Genomic DNA, 15833 nt, shown 5'->3' on the forward strand with positions numbered 1-15833 from the left:
TTATATTGTAGCATGAAAATACCTCGTAGTTTTCTTTCTGTGTACCTGTTTTCTATATCGCTTACTATTCCTGCTGTACAATAAAGAGTCATTGTATTAGAATAGTACTGTCGAAAAATTTCGTTGTTTTGTCTTATATTGGAAATAAGATTTGATATCGTTGAACACATGCTTTTTTTTTGTTTCGTTTGTACCGCAATCATAAAGTAATTGCCGTAGTCACGAGTAGACCACACTCTGTTTACCACCACAATGTATACAAACTTCTACTGTTTTATAACAGACGATGAATATAAAACTTTTTGTCGAAAAAAGTATGAAGCCGTAAACGGAAACCCATATTTTGCATGTGCTATGGACGAATGAGCGCATAAAAAACAATTGCGTGGGGTTTCGGTTGTTTCCGTTAGTGAACAAGAAAAACGTACCCTTCCCGAAAAAAAAATTACCGGCACGCAAAGAGATACACGAACTTTTAGCAGGCAAATAACAGACCGTCGCTGTAAGATGATAACTACATGCTAAAAGTTCCATTTCTTCTAGTCTATCACTTACTGCGTCAGTATTTACCTACTCGTAATAATCATGCTTGGTTTGAAGTAGGATTCATAGTTTTTCTTTGTTTTTTATTTATTATTAATAATCTATGCAATGATTTTAATAATCAAACTGCGTATTTACTTCACTTCTTACTTTTTCAAAAGAAATTCTCATAAAAAAGAAACATTATATAACGACGATAAGAAATTGTATCGGTTGAAATGTACTGTCGCTCGCATACAATAAATCTTCTGTCTTTATGAGCTCATCTGGAATAAAAGCCGTTTCATTTTCATAATAAATGTGTCAGATAATATTTATTCCGCCAAAGACAGAACAAGAACAGCGAGTAAAGAAAATATCTACGAGTAATTTTGTAGCCAATCTCGAAATTTACATAGGAAATATGTAGATTGAGCCCAAAGTCTTTTCAGTTGGAAGCTATTTTTGTTGCTTGATTTATTCTTACGGAACTAGTTGTTCTCCTTAAGTTTTTTAAGGCATAATCCACATTATTTCTTACTTCGCGTTTCCAGAATATTTTCAACGCAGTTGGCGTTCGTTAAACCATGACACAGGTGTTAATACCGTTCCGTAGCAGATGTGTGTGTACTAGCAACGCCTCATTTCATCGTTGTTATTAGGTACTATATGAGAGACTATACTTCACATTTTATGATTTGTTATCGCTTGTGTTATAAATTTACTTAATTAAATATTGGATGTAATAAACCTACACCAAACATTGACCCCGAAAAAATAAAACCACTTATTGACGCAATGCCCCCGATACTTCACTAATAGGTGTTTTGTTTTCTCAACTATTTGTAACAGAGTTAAGCCTGAACGGAAGAGTAAGCACAGGCGATAGGTAATCGGATTCCTGTCCGCTCCCCCACTCCAGGAAGTGACCCCCACTTAATGGAGGACTGCACTGAAGCTTTATTTCCTCGCGGCCTTTTCTCTCAGAAGTATACGAGTATATTATTTGTATCGGTAAACGAAATAGAATAGGGATTATTGTTTCGACGCAATCGAATGGCGTCGATGCAATTTGTCCTTTATTGAATGAAACGAGTATAAACCGGGGATCTAATACATAATATAAAACCAGCTAACACCCGCGATTTTACTCACACTGTATTTTTTTCTCAAAAGATTCGTTCACTCCATGTCCTGGCGCTAATACCCATGATGGCACCCTGTTCTCACTTAGCAACTATTGGGAGAGTGACGAACACTCATTCGTTTGCTTCAGGTCATTCATTTTATTCCATAGTACTCTGAAAGTTAGTTAATAGACTTCAAATTCGAGCAAGATATTATCTTAATTCCATAGAAAAACAAAATTAAATAGACATATTTGTAATTCCTATGATTTATATTGGTATATGTAGATAGCGATTGTATAATACCATATTAGTAAAGAACAATGATTTACTGACCAATTTAACGGCCTTAATGTTATTGAGCTATCACAAAAACTATTGATTTTCATTCTACCTAAAAATAGAAACTTAATTTGCTAGAACAGCACATTTTTAAGGTCCCGAGCTTCAAAAAGAAAAACGTAATCCTTAAAGGATTATACTCGTGTGTTTTAATTGTCTATCACAACTCGTTAGCTCCAAATCTACTCGACAGATTAAATTAAAATATGGTTACGTAATGTATTAAAATCTGTGAGCCAAACTCGAACGTTTAGGCAATGTAAATATTTCGTTGACTTCATCTTTAAAACTACTGAGCTTTAAATTATGGAGTACAGTATGCAAAGATCCCTATTCATAAATGTAGTTATTACTTATCCGTCAACAACCTAGGTAAATAAAATCGGACCAACTGAATCGTAACCCACTGTGAAAACTTTCACAGCAGGCATCAAAATCGTATCGCATTGCCTGCAAGGAAATTCATTGTAGACACTAAACATTCTATGCTGAGTCAGAATTCAATGGCTCAAATGTACGTCATGTGGTTGTGGTTAAAATGGTAGTCGAACTATCTATGATTTTAAATAACAGTCATGATAAATCTCCCAATCGTATACCTATAGACGTAAAACTTGACGCACGAGTGTAGTTATTCATGCTTGTTCAGTTTTTTAGTAGAAACTGAAACATCTTTTGGAAAAAAAAATTACAGTCCTAAAGCGGACTCGTATGTTCTCAAAATGGTACATTCAAATTGTTTAAAACATCAAAGCTCTGACGCTTGCAACACTGCACTTAAAATGTTTGTTGTCATGCATTATTTCTCACGAGGCACTACGAAGACAATGCCAGGTGCTAATCAAGTCCATATTCCGATGAACAGGCAGAAAGGCGTACATATCACATGTCAACGACATGTATGGATGAGTTACATAGAATGCTGCACAATCAAAACATGGCAGTAATATTGATTTCAGCTTAGTAATGATTTTTGTTGATTCTAAACTTGTTGCACCTTTAAAAGCAATTAATTTTGTTGTGTAGGAAAAGGAACATGTTGAAGAATCTGGGTGATACGGTAAATCACAGACCACAGACAGGTTATAATGGGAGCTCGCGGATAGGTACTAAAACTGCATAAGATAATCGCGGCAAGCGGAGTATCTATCGTATAAAATTGCAGGTACCTACTTAAATCACAATAAAAAAAAACGTATAAACTTATCCAACCGATCTTCCTGTAAGATCGGTTTTATGGATTATTCAAAAGTATAAAATTTTAAAACGTATAAACCCATCTTGAGGATAAATATTTTCTTAAAACTTTATTTCTAGTTCCGAAAAAGATGAAATATACCTTTATACCATTTCCCAACATAATCCTATTCGTGAATCGAGTTCTCATGCTTGAAATCCTACCAGACCACGATCTTCGAAATTGACGTTTACTTACTCTACCTAACATCGTAGAAAAGTGTGGTTATATATAAAATGTAATAATTCATTGGTGCGTTCCTTCGAAATCAAGCAAATAGATATACGTAGACCAGCAATGCATCGTGTCTCATTAAAATGTGTCCGAAGAAACGCTGTCAGCTAGTATCGGGAACGGCGTCGACAAAATAACTTCAGTTCCGTGCCGGGTCCTCGTCCAAGTGAACGCGACGTTCGTTTACTGATAAAATTAAATAAAACAAATCGATAAACCATCAGTGAAAAGTCGTTTTTTTTATGATACAACGGAAGTGCATCAGACAAGTCCAGTTGAACTAAATCAGTGATCAAGGCTTAACGTTCCTTTGTGCATATATTTTGGATTCGTTGTAAGGTAGATGTTTACTATGCATTGTTTCGTTGCATCTTCAGTTATTGCATATTTATTTTAATAAGTATGACATTATATTATATTTTTTTATTAAAGTGAATTGTCTTTTCAACAAGTAGTTAAATAGTCTTATCAGTACATACCGCTATTATAATTATTATTATTTTATAAGTCTTATTGTAAAGAAAAGGCTGATTTAATTATAAATATTTTATTTAAATTAATTATACTTACCCAAATAGATACTAGTTGACCTGACATTTAGAATAACCAATTAACATTATAAACACCTTTGTTTATTAATTCTCAAAGGTTATCTCACAAATAGGATATCATTAGTAATGATTAAATGTTCATCTCACGATGACTAACGTGATTTACCTGAACTTACGACATGATTCTAAAAGCCGTATGAAGATTGTACGTAGGTACTTAGCACGTTAGTTCGTGCATCAAAGCATTCCATGGGATGATTCATATTTACAATATCAATCTCAGGTAATTTATTTATTTAGTAATTTATTAAGACAGGTTAAAGCAACGCTTTAAGAAAGTAGATTATAATCTGATGTTCTTATTGCGTTAGACATTATATTTGTGTAATGAAACGTCGTAGAACACGAAAAAAGGGCATTACGTAAATCGAGGACAAGTCACAATCTACTTATTTTACAAACGCGGCTGTTTCCGCTAACTGCCTCTGCGCTTTTTGTTAGATATACGCTAATAACCGTGGCCTTACTACACGGCCACGCGAGTTCACAAACGCGACATTTTTAACTCTTGTAATATGTATAAACGTACTTTGTTTACTATCCGTGCTCGTCTTAAATTCTATTTCCACTTGGCTTACTGCCTTCGTTAGGAACACATGCTCCTGCATAATCAAACAGTATGTGAGCTTTATACCTAGTAGGCTAATTCCTAGCGTATAAGGAGCTGTCTAGGTATACCTCAATATACGACAGTCACTTGATTTTATGATAGAGGTAGTCACTCTATAGGCTTCACAATTTGCAAACTAATGTTAATAATAATAATAATATTTTATTGATCAGAAAGAGATTGTAAATAATTTTATGAAGTCACTGACCACTGAACTAGGTATAAACCTGTATCTCAGTTGTAAGCATTTATTACTCCCAAATTCATTACAAGTGAACTGTTTCAAGATAAAAGCAAAATATTAGGTATCCTTATTAAATAAAATTATACAAGCTTACAATATTTAAAATAATTGAGATTTAAGTCATCTAATGGTACTATTACTTATTCTATGCTAATGGCAATCAAACTGACGTATTTGTAAAGAAATATGTGGGTGTATGTATGTAGAATGTGATGTTATAAGTGACGATAGTGTTAAAGATAAAGATAAAAATATAATAATAATTAGTGAGTTTTTGGGTGTAATTAATAATTAGTGTTAATGTTATTAGTGTTATAAATATGTATAAAAGGGATGACGACTGGGTTAAAAATATATCATTCTATGTAGTCCGACAGATTATGGAAACATATGCACACGTTTTTCACTGTATCCTCGTCATTTTTTGGTTGTCAAACAGAAGAAAAAATACGTGCACAATATTTTTTAATTATCTGACTGACGGACTAAACAGATTTCTTTTAGTCGTCTAGCCTATTGATAATAAATGTGGCTCATGCACTTGGATATAGTATAGTTATCTAGGCATCATTGTACCTACTTCATTAGTATTATTCATAACACATTTTACCATATCTAAACCAAAATTAATCGTTTCATTTTTCGTATTTCCATATCAAATGCGATAAATGGCGCTTATTTTATAAGTGATTCTAAAATTTCAAACTATAACGCCTTAATAATCGAGATGATGCAATTCTAGGCTTATTCTCTAGATCTATTCAAGGCCAGTTACAAGTGAGATAATCTTATAATTTTTTTTTTGGAGTCTTTTTGTATTTTTTATTTCAACTCCAAATTTGTTACTTTTACGGGTATCCCGTGAAACCATATCGAAAAAACAAACTGCGACATGGATGCGCAGAAAAACCAGAAAAAGAGCAGTACTGGGAATCGAACCCAGGTCCTCAGCATTCCGTGCTGCGTGCTATAACCCCTACACCACTGCTGGACAGAAATCTAGACACGAATTTATCCCATGCATGCTGCTGCTTAAGTAGCAAAGTAGAAATAAGCAACCTGAGATATGTATGCATAGGAAAAATTCGTGTCTAGATTCCTGTCCAGCAGTGGTGTAGAGATTATAGCACGCAGCACGGAATGCTGAGGACCTGGGTTCGATTCCCAGTGCTGGTCTATTTTTCTAGTTTTTCTGTGCATCTATGTCTCAGTTTGTATTTTCGATATGGGTTTTACGGGATGACCGTAAAAGTAACAAAATTTGGAGTTGAAGTAAAAAATACAAAAAGACAGTAAACTTAGCACTCCACACACGTATGAATTTAATTACAAAACAGAACACGAGAGCCACAGTTTTTGTTTAACATCTCGTGGCTCAGTATAACCTACTGTCTCCCAAGTTTAAAAGCAACGTGTCGTACCCAACAAATTTAAGCATTCCTAATTGTACTACAACATCACACTGCACAGAAAAAGTGCTTTTACAAAAATTCTTAACTCGGTTATCTTTGTTTTGTCATATGGTTAAACAGATGTTGAATAATAAACAATAAGCAACGGTACACTTACCTACTTACATGATATCTGACAAATTGTTATTTGACAAACGTTCGTAATGACCTAATGACGTACTTAACAATGCTTTTGAATTAGTGCCAGTGCCGTAAATATAAATTATAGCGATCAATTTATAATTACTGCACCGGCGTTGATTCTGAGATTATCCTATTTTATATTGGATATTTAAATACTTATCAAATTTATTTTCTTCCTGAACGAGAGTTCCTGTCTAGGAAAATAATAAAATAACCTAACTTATAGAGATTAAATATTTCATGAAAAAATGTAAGAAACGTTAATGTATGGTATGCACCTGTATTATCTCGGCATGGGAGCGCTGAACTTTGCTCAAGGTTCATCCATTCATTCACTCCCGATCAGTTCCGGATTGTGAAAGCGGACTAAACTCTCACACCATTATCTGCTTTGATGAGTTGTTTTTACTTAAATGAGTTTCAGAGTTCCCTAATGACGGATACCCTAATGGTTTAACATCGTAATTGGCTTACTGAGCTCCAAAAACAATTTTTCTTTCAGCCCCCATTGATTTTTAAAAGCTTCGTACAAAAGTAGGGTAACCATTTGCTCAGAATTTCCCGGGTATGCCGTCTGCATTCTTGTCTGAGGGGAAAACGTCATGCACACTTCAACGCACCTTCAGCTGCGCTTTACAACAGCATTTTGAATATGAATTCCTTAAGTATTTCACCAGTCACTGTTATTTTATGTTACAGATACCTAGTGTTTATTTTATTCGATTACGCAAATACGGCATCGGCGGGAATTATAATGGATAAAGAGACTAAATATCCGGACTAATACGAAATGGTTAGAGTTTTCAAATTTGAAAATGGCAACCGTACAGCAAATTCCATCGGCTTCACTTAATTGAGTATTGGCATTTACTCGCTGCTTTGCTCACGTTAGATCTGGCAATCGAATTGATATTGCGGGTTCTCCTGAAAATTCCCGTGGAAATTCCCTAATATTACAACGTGCTCTTCATTAAAGCTTCGTAAAACGGCCGTGTAAAATTTGATATTTATAGACCTAGAGGTTGAGATTTCGAGAATTTATTCTGATCCCGTGGGACTATTAGGATAAAAAGTAGGAGCCTATTATCTACATTACTGCACACGTTCAACTATTATAACTAACTACATAACACATTTTATCAAAATCTCTTCAGTTGTATCAACGTGAATTACCTAGCTAGTACAAGAAAACACAAATTTTCACGTTTATAATTATTTAGTAGGGTAGGATTATGTTGTCAAATTGCCGTCGTAGAGTAAAATTCAAGTTCATTCTGGTTGAACAATTAACCGCAGAAATTTCATGAAAGTAATGAAAGTTCGTTTTCACTTCGCATTTGATACTTAATATACATCGTTGTGGTTTCTACAGATACAAACGCCTATCGATATTTCAAGGATTCAGGCACACAATATGTACGTATTCTTAAATTTAAAACGAATCAATTTATGAAATCACGACGCAATTTGTCATTACGGTTTTTATAATATCAGTAACTAAGTAATACTTCCGAATGAATGAATGACGATGCTGTAGCACGCACATACATAGTATAGTACAGTCATATTATTCATTAATACTCATAAGCTTATAAGGATATGACTAAATAATAATAATCTCCAGCTATTGGTTCCCTAACATGCTCCTAAAAACCCTACGAAAAAAGGTGAAGGTTATATTATGTATTTTGTTCATATTTAGTGCTCGCAACTTGGCATATTTTTTTTAGTCTCTCAATTCATGTTGCCTAAATTAAATACTTATTTTATAGTACGTGTAACTTATAAAGAATTTAATCGCAATGTTGTCAAAAAACAAAGCGACTTTTTCTCTGCATAATTCAACAGAACTTTGTAGACAACGAACTTCCACCAAAGTCCCTTAGCTAATACAGATAACTTTATGACAGTCACAAAAAGTCTTTTCATATTGTAAAATGTGCATGTTCTTTGTGGAGTTTCACAATTTAAAAAGACAAAGGAACTTGTGAATATTTCATGTTTCTGCTCTAAACGATGTTTCTGGCGAGTCAAAGAGTGTTTCTAAAACAAAAAGCGTGCCTATTTACGAAATTGAATATTCATTAACGCAGTTGACAAATGTGCTGCGGGTAATAATGTTAAGTAAGTACGTACATTGATTTCAATGCAACTTGTTTTACATTTAAATATCCACGAACAAGACAATACAACACAAATTAATATTCGTTACTCCACACCTGCGCACACAAAAACAACTCGAAAATAACATCTTTAATAAGGCGCATCATAATCCTATATTTTTCCTATACCCCCAAAAAAATGCTTATTTGTAAACATGCACAGTTTTACCCGTCACTAAAAAAAATATTTACAAGAATATGAATTTGAAATAAGTAAGTACTATTTATACAGGAAAGTTTCAAACAATTTTTTAAAGTATACCCACAGAATAACTAATAGTACTAGTATACCATTGAAATCTCTGCATTCGTTCGTTCAAACATCGCGAATATTTAAAAAATAGCCGTATACGAGTACAATAGATAGAATTCTTATGAATGTATAATTAATTCCTCCATAGTGTTAACAGATCTTACATAAGCTTACGCAAGTTTCAAGAACAGAAGCTTTGATGACTTAGTAATTAGTGAACAATGCAATATCACTTGCTTTGCTTTTGGGTGTTTTCCTTGTCGTAAAAAACGTAACTGCAGTTTCACAGCTTTCCTCTATTACGTGAACAGAGGCGAAATTGTAAAAATAAGAGGGTAACTCGCTTTGAAACAAATAAAACTCGAGTTTAACTGGGTTTCTGCACATCGTAAAAGGGAACAGATCGTAAAGTGATTTTAGTCCTGTGAGTCAATTTGACTGGGCGGGAAAAGTGACACGCGTTTTATGAACACTGTAACCCAAAAAGTAGAGGACGTCCCACGTCGTAATTCACAATTAAAAGCAACGGATTTATACGGCTTTTAGCTAAATGCTTTATTTTTAATTAACGCAAAAACCAGTATCGCTTGATAGACGTAAGTAGTATGGTTAAACGCCATATTTAATACAACAACCGCATTCGTTTGGAAAGCTGGCAGTGACAGTGGCAGCGCACTGTTCACTAAGGTCGTACCAAAGCATCTGACACTCAATAGAATCGCCCCTACGCGAGACAGGAGGTAAGAAAGAGCCCTGTTCCGCCGCGTGAAAGCCTGAGCCGGTTCCTTTCAATAGAATGCAGACTGTGCAGCCACAAAATAGCGCAGCTTTGAGACGGTTACTGCATTCTATCTATAGAATATCCGCTCGAGTTATAAAGCGGGAAAAGAACTTTGAAAGCAAAATTTTTTGCATGGTTTTTAAAATTATTTCTAAGTGACTACCTTTTTCAGCTACGTTAGATATACGTAACGTTGATATTATTTTTACGGCTTCGGTTAACAAGTCAAGTACTTGAAATACTAACACTAAATCACTTCGGAAATGTTATGTATTAACAGTTAAACGATTGTTCCCAGATGCTTATGAAATATTATTATATTAATACCTAATATTTACTAATACCGTCGTAGTCTTTGCCCGCTTGTCTTCTATTTATTATAGGCAATGAATCTTTAAAGAGCAATAAAGAAAGAATTATCTGATTTTTATTATTTCGCCGCGATTATTATCATAGTGCTATTGTTTGTTAAATCTAGGATGGTGACCGATGTGACCGCAAGCCTAGCCCGCGATGCGTCATTGCTAATCTTAGCTGATCAGATGTCGTCATAACCCTCCTTGACCTCCACCTGACTCACGTAGTAATCCAACCAAAGAAGTAATTGCTAGTTTTTAACCCATCTTCATTAGCTGAGATTTCATTGTGTGAGTAATTAAGCATGGAGGCAATCGTCTTAAGTTAAATTAGATTTGCTAGTTCCGGCCTCTAACTTTGTATCTTTTAATTCTTATTCCTTGTCACTTGACCCAGTTTACTTAGGAGTAGCCTGTTGTGACTCAGTTGCTCTTCCAAAATTAAGTCAGTATTGAAAAAGCATGCATCTAGAAATAGAAAATGGATCTTGTTCTACTTTTAATGTATCTAATCTAACCCACGGCACAGAATAAGTAATAGTACAAGTACAGAAGGTTCTCTCTTTTGATGTTGACGAAAGCCGCAATTTTATATGCCTACGTAATTTTTATTAGCAAAATCACCGCGCACCACCAAGCAACATTGAACTCTAGTGCTGCGCGCGAAGGTCGTTATTATTCTGCACCTACGTTTTGGTTTAGGATAGGGTTGTAAATCAATAAAAAAAATACTCACATATAACTTAAGAGTAATTTCGGACAAATACTTAGTTTACTAGCATTTTTAAATTGGCGCCCCTACGATCTCCGACGGTCACAAAATTGATAATTGTACTAGGTCGCGTGCCGAATGCGTCGTCGGCTGCCTCAAAGGTTTTATACACCCGCAATAGGCATTGGTAAATCGCGAATTACCTATCTGTTCTTTTGTCGCACTCGCACTTAATATGGTTTCGAACAGAATTGCGTTAGTTAGTGTAATGTTATGTTAGAAAATAGTAAGAATTTTAGTGTTGCAATGAATGAAATTTTCATGAAATTCCATAAAAATTAAATTCATGTTCAGATAAAATTATGTACTTTCCATACTGTTTAGTGTGGCTATACATATACTGTTTCAGCGCTCAAACTGTGCAATTTAAATATATACCTACTCATCCCAAAAATCGAAACACCACGCTATTTCATGATAGATATTCTAATATACTCACGAAAATCACACAGCTACACGTGGCGCGACTAGTTCGAGCGAGACTGCGAGCGTGCTCATAACCCTAGTGAGTTGGTGTTTTAATACTTACAGAATCGCACCTATATCGCGGAGTGCGCCGCGCCTGCCCATGGCAATATCAGGTAAGATGTGTTGGGTTCGAGAACATTAGCGGCTTTTCTGATTAACATTGTTAGTGTACCTATTGCATCGCACAAGGGTTCGTTTGGATAAAAAATGTTAAAGATAATACAAACAACAGTGATGCGATAAATTTTGATAACGATAACAATCGATAACTCTTGACCTATATTGCTCAACGAGTCCATGCAAATCCAAACGAACGTTTACGTAACGTCTATTGAAATAGGTAAGTACGAAACTAAAAAATAAGAATGTTTCTCTTTTCTTTCTCCTTCACTTAAAAAACAATTTCTCTTCAATTAGCATAAAATTAAAAAACAATACCCAATGCAGATTTTAAAGCCAGAGTTTAAATGTCGGTTGTTAAACTCGCGTAAAACTCGGTTCCGTTCATTTTGTCACATGGAGGAAAGACAATGCCTCCAAAGTGCGTATGCAGGAACTGGCTTTAAGCTTTTTCACCTTTTTATTGAAACAAATGCCTAATTTGCATTCACATCTCATATAAGATCGTTGATATCGTTAAAAAAATCCAACACGTTTTATTATGCATTTGTAACATAAACTGCAAGCTTACCCGTGGCATTTAAGAGCTATAGAAAACCTTACAGAAGATAAATACACCTAAACCTTGGTTAAGTCAATTTGGAGACAAGGAAATTAAAAGTTACAACATAGTCCAGCATCGTACCTACTCAGATCATCAAGTACAAGATTGTGTGTCTTCATAAGTTAAATCTGTTTTATTTTTATCTAGCAGTTTATTTCATTATCGTTTTCTATCATTCATTTTTAACGGAATTGATTTCGTATTTCCAACTCGTTGTTTGAAGTGATCTGTCACGCATTGTCGAAGTATCGATGGTATCACTCTCGTATTCCGAAACATCTTCTATCGGCGATCGCAACCTCAATACTAATCACTCCGAGACGTGACCCATGTCTAAAGATAAGAGATTTTCACTAGAAATTTCAAATTTAAATTAGGTAGCCGAACACAACGAATGCTAAACTTTGAGGAAAGTTGAATTTGCAAACTGTACCTAGAAAGTACGATACATTACTACTTACTATGTGTTGGTGTGAAATAAAGAGGTAGGTATTCTATTGTTTTTACATGAAACTGATTGCGGTTGACCCCTATCTCACCTGATGATTGTATTGTATTACGTTTTATTGACGACTCTAATATTGTATAATGACACGATGACTGATTTCCTTTCGTTTTCGTAACAATTTATCACTTTGTATCAATTTCTTCGAGCTGTTTCTAGTATTATAACTTTACTCTTATCTATAACTGAATAGGATTTTCAATTTGTTTGTTTGCAGGTGGTAGGACCTTGTGTAAGGTCCGCCCGGATTGCTACCACCATCTTGCTCGCTAATCCTGCCGTGAAGCAGCAGTGCTTGCACTGTTGTGTTTCGGCGTGGAGAGTAAGACAGCCGGTGAAATTACTGGCACTTGAGGTATCCCATCTTAGGCCTCTAGGTTGGCAGTGGTGATCTCTTACCATCAGGAGACTCACTTGCTCGTTTGCCATCCAGTCGAATAAAAAAAAAAATTAAAATAACGATGTTTATCTACGAGTATTCAAAAGAGTAATTAGTAGTCTATCTTCGAGAAAATTGCATTCAAAAGAAAGAAAGATGAACGAAATAAAAACATTTATTCGTGATATTTGCAAAGTTAACAAAGAAAAATAGATAAATAAACAAAACAAAATAGACACCCCACACTTAATCAGTCTACTCGTGACCACGCACGGCCACTCTAATGCTGCCGAAACGTCGAGGTAAATATTACTCGTGTGTGTTAGCGTGATAAGTCCTGTGCGTGGTATTTTGACTATGTGTGAAAATCACGAAAGTTTAAGACATTATAGTATTGAACTTGAAACAAACTATAATTAACAGTCAATTCAAAATAGAAAACGATTAAAAATGCGAATTGCACTTTAATTGCATTTTTCTATATTATTTATTAGGTATTTTTTATTGTAGTCTGTGCAGTCCTGATTCGGAACCCTATTAACTAGGCTTTTTATAGATAGGTATTGAAATGAACGTGAATTGTAAAAGAAATATCTACTGTTACTAAATTCAACTGTAAGTACTTCAGGTGAAATTTATTTTTAGAGTAAATCGATAGTGGAAACTGGGTTACCAGACAAAATTATAACCGGTAGCCTAGAAACAATCAAATTGGCTTACTTTGTCCCACTATTGCCACTTAATGGTATTGGAAATACCTAATGATTGTAAGTTGATAATTTATTTTGATGATATATCCGAAACCGATAAGTAGAAAGGTTTATAGGTTTCATAACTTTTTGGAGGTACAGGTTGTACCAATAGTTGAAAAACATAATAATACTTACGTTTTTAAACTATTTTTTAGGTTACGTGCCTCAGATAGCTTATAGGATCACCTTGTTGTCCGCCCGTGTGTTTTTTTTTGTCTTGGAGGTATCAAGCTGAAATTATATCAAATACTCAGGTCTGCTATCTCTTGAAGCAGTGAAAAAAGAAAAGTCAACGTTATCAAAAGATACAGCCATTAAAAGTATTTCCACACAAATTGCCATAAGTACCTAACCGAAAAGCAAATAGATCTTAGAAACTTTAAATTTAGTATGAAGGTAGGCTCTTACAGCGAAATCAATAAAATAGTCAGTTAATTTTATTTTTGTATGTCTGTCTGTCTGTCTATATCGATAACCATCTAAAATGATCCTACATTCCCGCCCATTTTGCTTGGGAGAGGGGCTTTGCTACCACTAGATATTCATAGATGCCTACTCTACTGTATGGAACCCTCGGAGCGCTAGTCCAACTCACACTTGGCCGGTTTTTCTTAAGTTTTTAATTTAATTTCCTATTATTTCCCGCGGATTACTTAAGTGCCCATGTGACCATACCAGCCTCACTGGTCGTTCTTATGGATGGAGGTGATCTTTTAGTCTAAAGAACCTACAAAATTCATTAAAAAAATTGTACAGTCACCAGCATTAATATCTGCCACAGTGGAGCGTGCAAAAATATCTGACACGTCCTTCCGGCCCTAGAAATAGAGTCGTATCAGATATTTATGCACGCTTGTTGTGTCAGATATCGGTGCTGGTGACTGTACATAGGGTGTTGTTGGATACTTAGAATTTACGAATAGTTTTAGTTTTCTTTTACGGCGTAATAGGCTTGAGTTTTGATTTACTATACCTACAACGGCTACGTTTTGTTTTATATTGCCTGTTAAGCAACAATCTTTAGTCGAAAAAGCCATAAAAAGAAGATACGAATACTCATAAAATCTTTTAAGTACCTAGAATCAACGAACGAGAAAAAGATGGCACAAATCTCTTAGTATTCTTGAAGTACGATTGAACTATAAAGAGATATTCAAATAAACGAAATTGCTTACGTATTGCTTTCACCCGGTCGGCAGCGTTGCCAGATGGGTACGCAATAGTACGCACGGCGTACTATTTTATCTCACCGGCCGATTTGCGTACTATTTATATATTTTAGAACCTGACAGTCTAGCTGTTCCTCCATTTGACAGAAATATATTTTTTAGGTTCTCCGATTACTTAATATTATTTAGGAACGCACCCAAAAATGTTAACTACTAATACTTCCTTAATATTTCTATAGATTACCTGTGGCTGTCGCACTGACAAGCAAGTGACACTGCAAACGGAACCCGCGGTGCGCGAGTCAGACGCGCACTTAGCCGGTTTTTTTAAGGCCTTTGTTTATGCACTAGCTGCTAAAGCACAGTTTGTCAATAAATATTGTACTGCGTGCGTACTCAAACTTGAATTTGCGTACTATTTTTAAGAGCTGCGCGTAAGGGAACGTAAAACCCATCTGACAACACTGCCGGTCGGGTTGCTGTCTCTGGAATACGTAGTGTAGGTAAGTTCGGTTTGAATGAAAACGCTTTCCTTGCAAAAATGCATGAATTCATGGTACCTACTATTAATGTGGCTTCCACGGGTTTCGTCACAACGTTCCTACATATATTAATTTCCTAGCGCAGAGAGGATACGTTTCTTTAAGATAAACAAACTATTTGTATCCAATTAATCTCAAATAAATAAATTAATTAATGTCAGTCACTTTCCAATTTCCAAATGCAACTTTATTCTTAAAAGCATTAGATCGTGTTCAAATGATCAGTTTAAAATGACAACTTCACTACGCATACTGCCAGTGGTTAAAAGTGTGAACTGCTTACGACACGTCGTTGAACTTAATGGTTGCAATACAAATTAATGTGTTGACAGCATTTTACGTGAAGAGTTGAAAACGACATTCTTCGGGTTATGAACTTGCGACATGAGCTCTCAAAGCTTTGTAAAAGTTTTAATGGTTTTCTAAGACTATATTTTTACCTACATAA

General features: G+C 35.0%; 1 protein-coding gene across 3 annotated transcripts in view; it reads left to right on the forward strand.

Annotated features, from left to right (window-relative positions):
- LOC141437722 (uncharacterized) overlaps positions 1-15833 on the forward strand; it is a 48072-nt gene that overhangs the window by 15363 nt on the left and 16876 nt on the right. The window contains exon 1 of one of the 3 annotated variants that reach the window (XM_074101201.1): positions 3618-3801. The exons of 1 other annotated variant lie outside the window; for it this stretch is intronic. The gene's annotated coding sequence lies outside the window, so the exon portion shown is untranslated. Of the gene's footprint in view, positions 1-3617; positions 3802-15833 lie in introns of those variants that run through there. One more of the 3 variants, XM_074101204.1, reaches the window with a different exon arrangement.

This window comes from Choristoneura fumiferana, chromosome 18 (genome assembly GCF_025370935.1).
Source record: "Choristoneura fumiferana chromosome 18, NRCan_CFum_1, whole genome shotgun sequence".
In the NCBI taxonomy this organism is placed as follows: Eukaryota; Metazoa; Arthropoda; class Insecta; order Lepidoptera; family Tortricidae; genus Choristoneura; species Choristoneura fumiferana.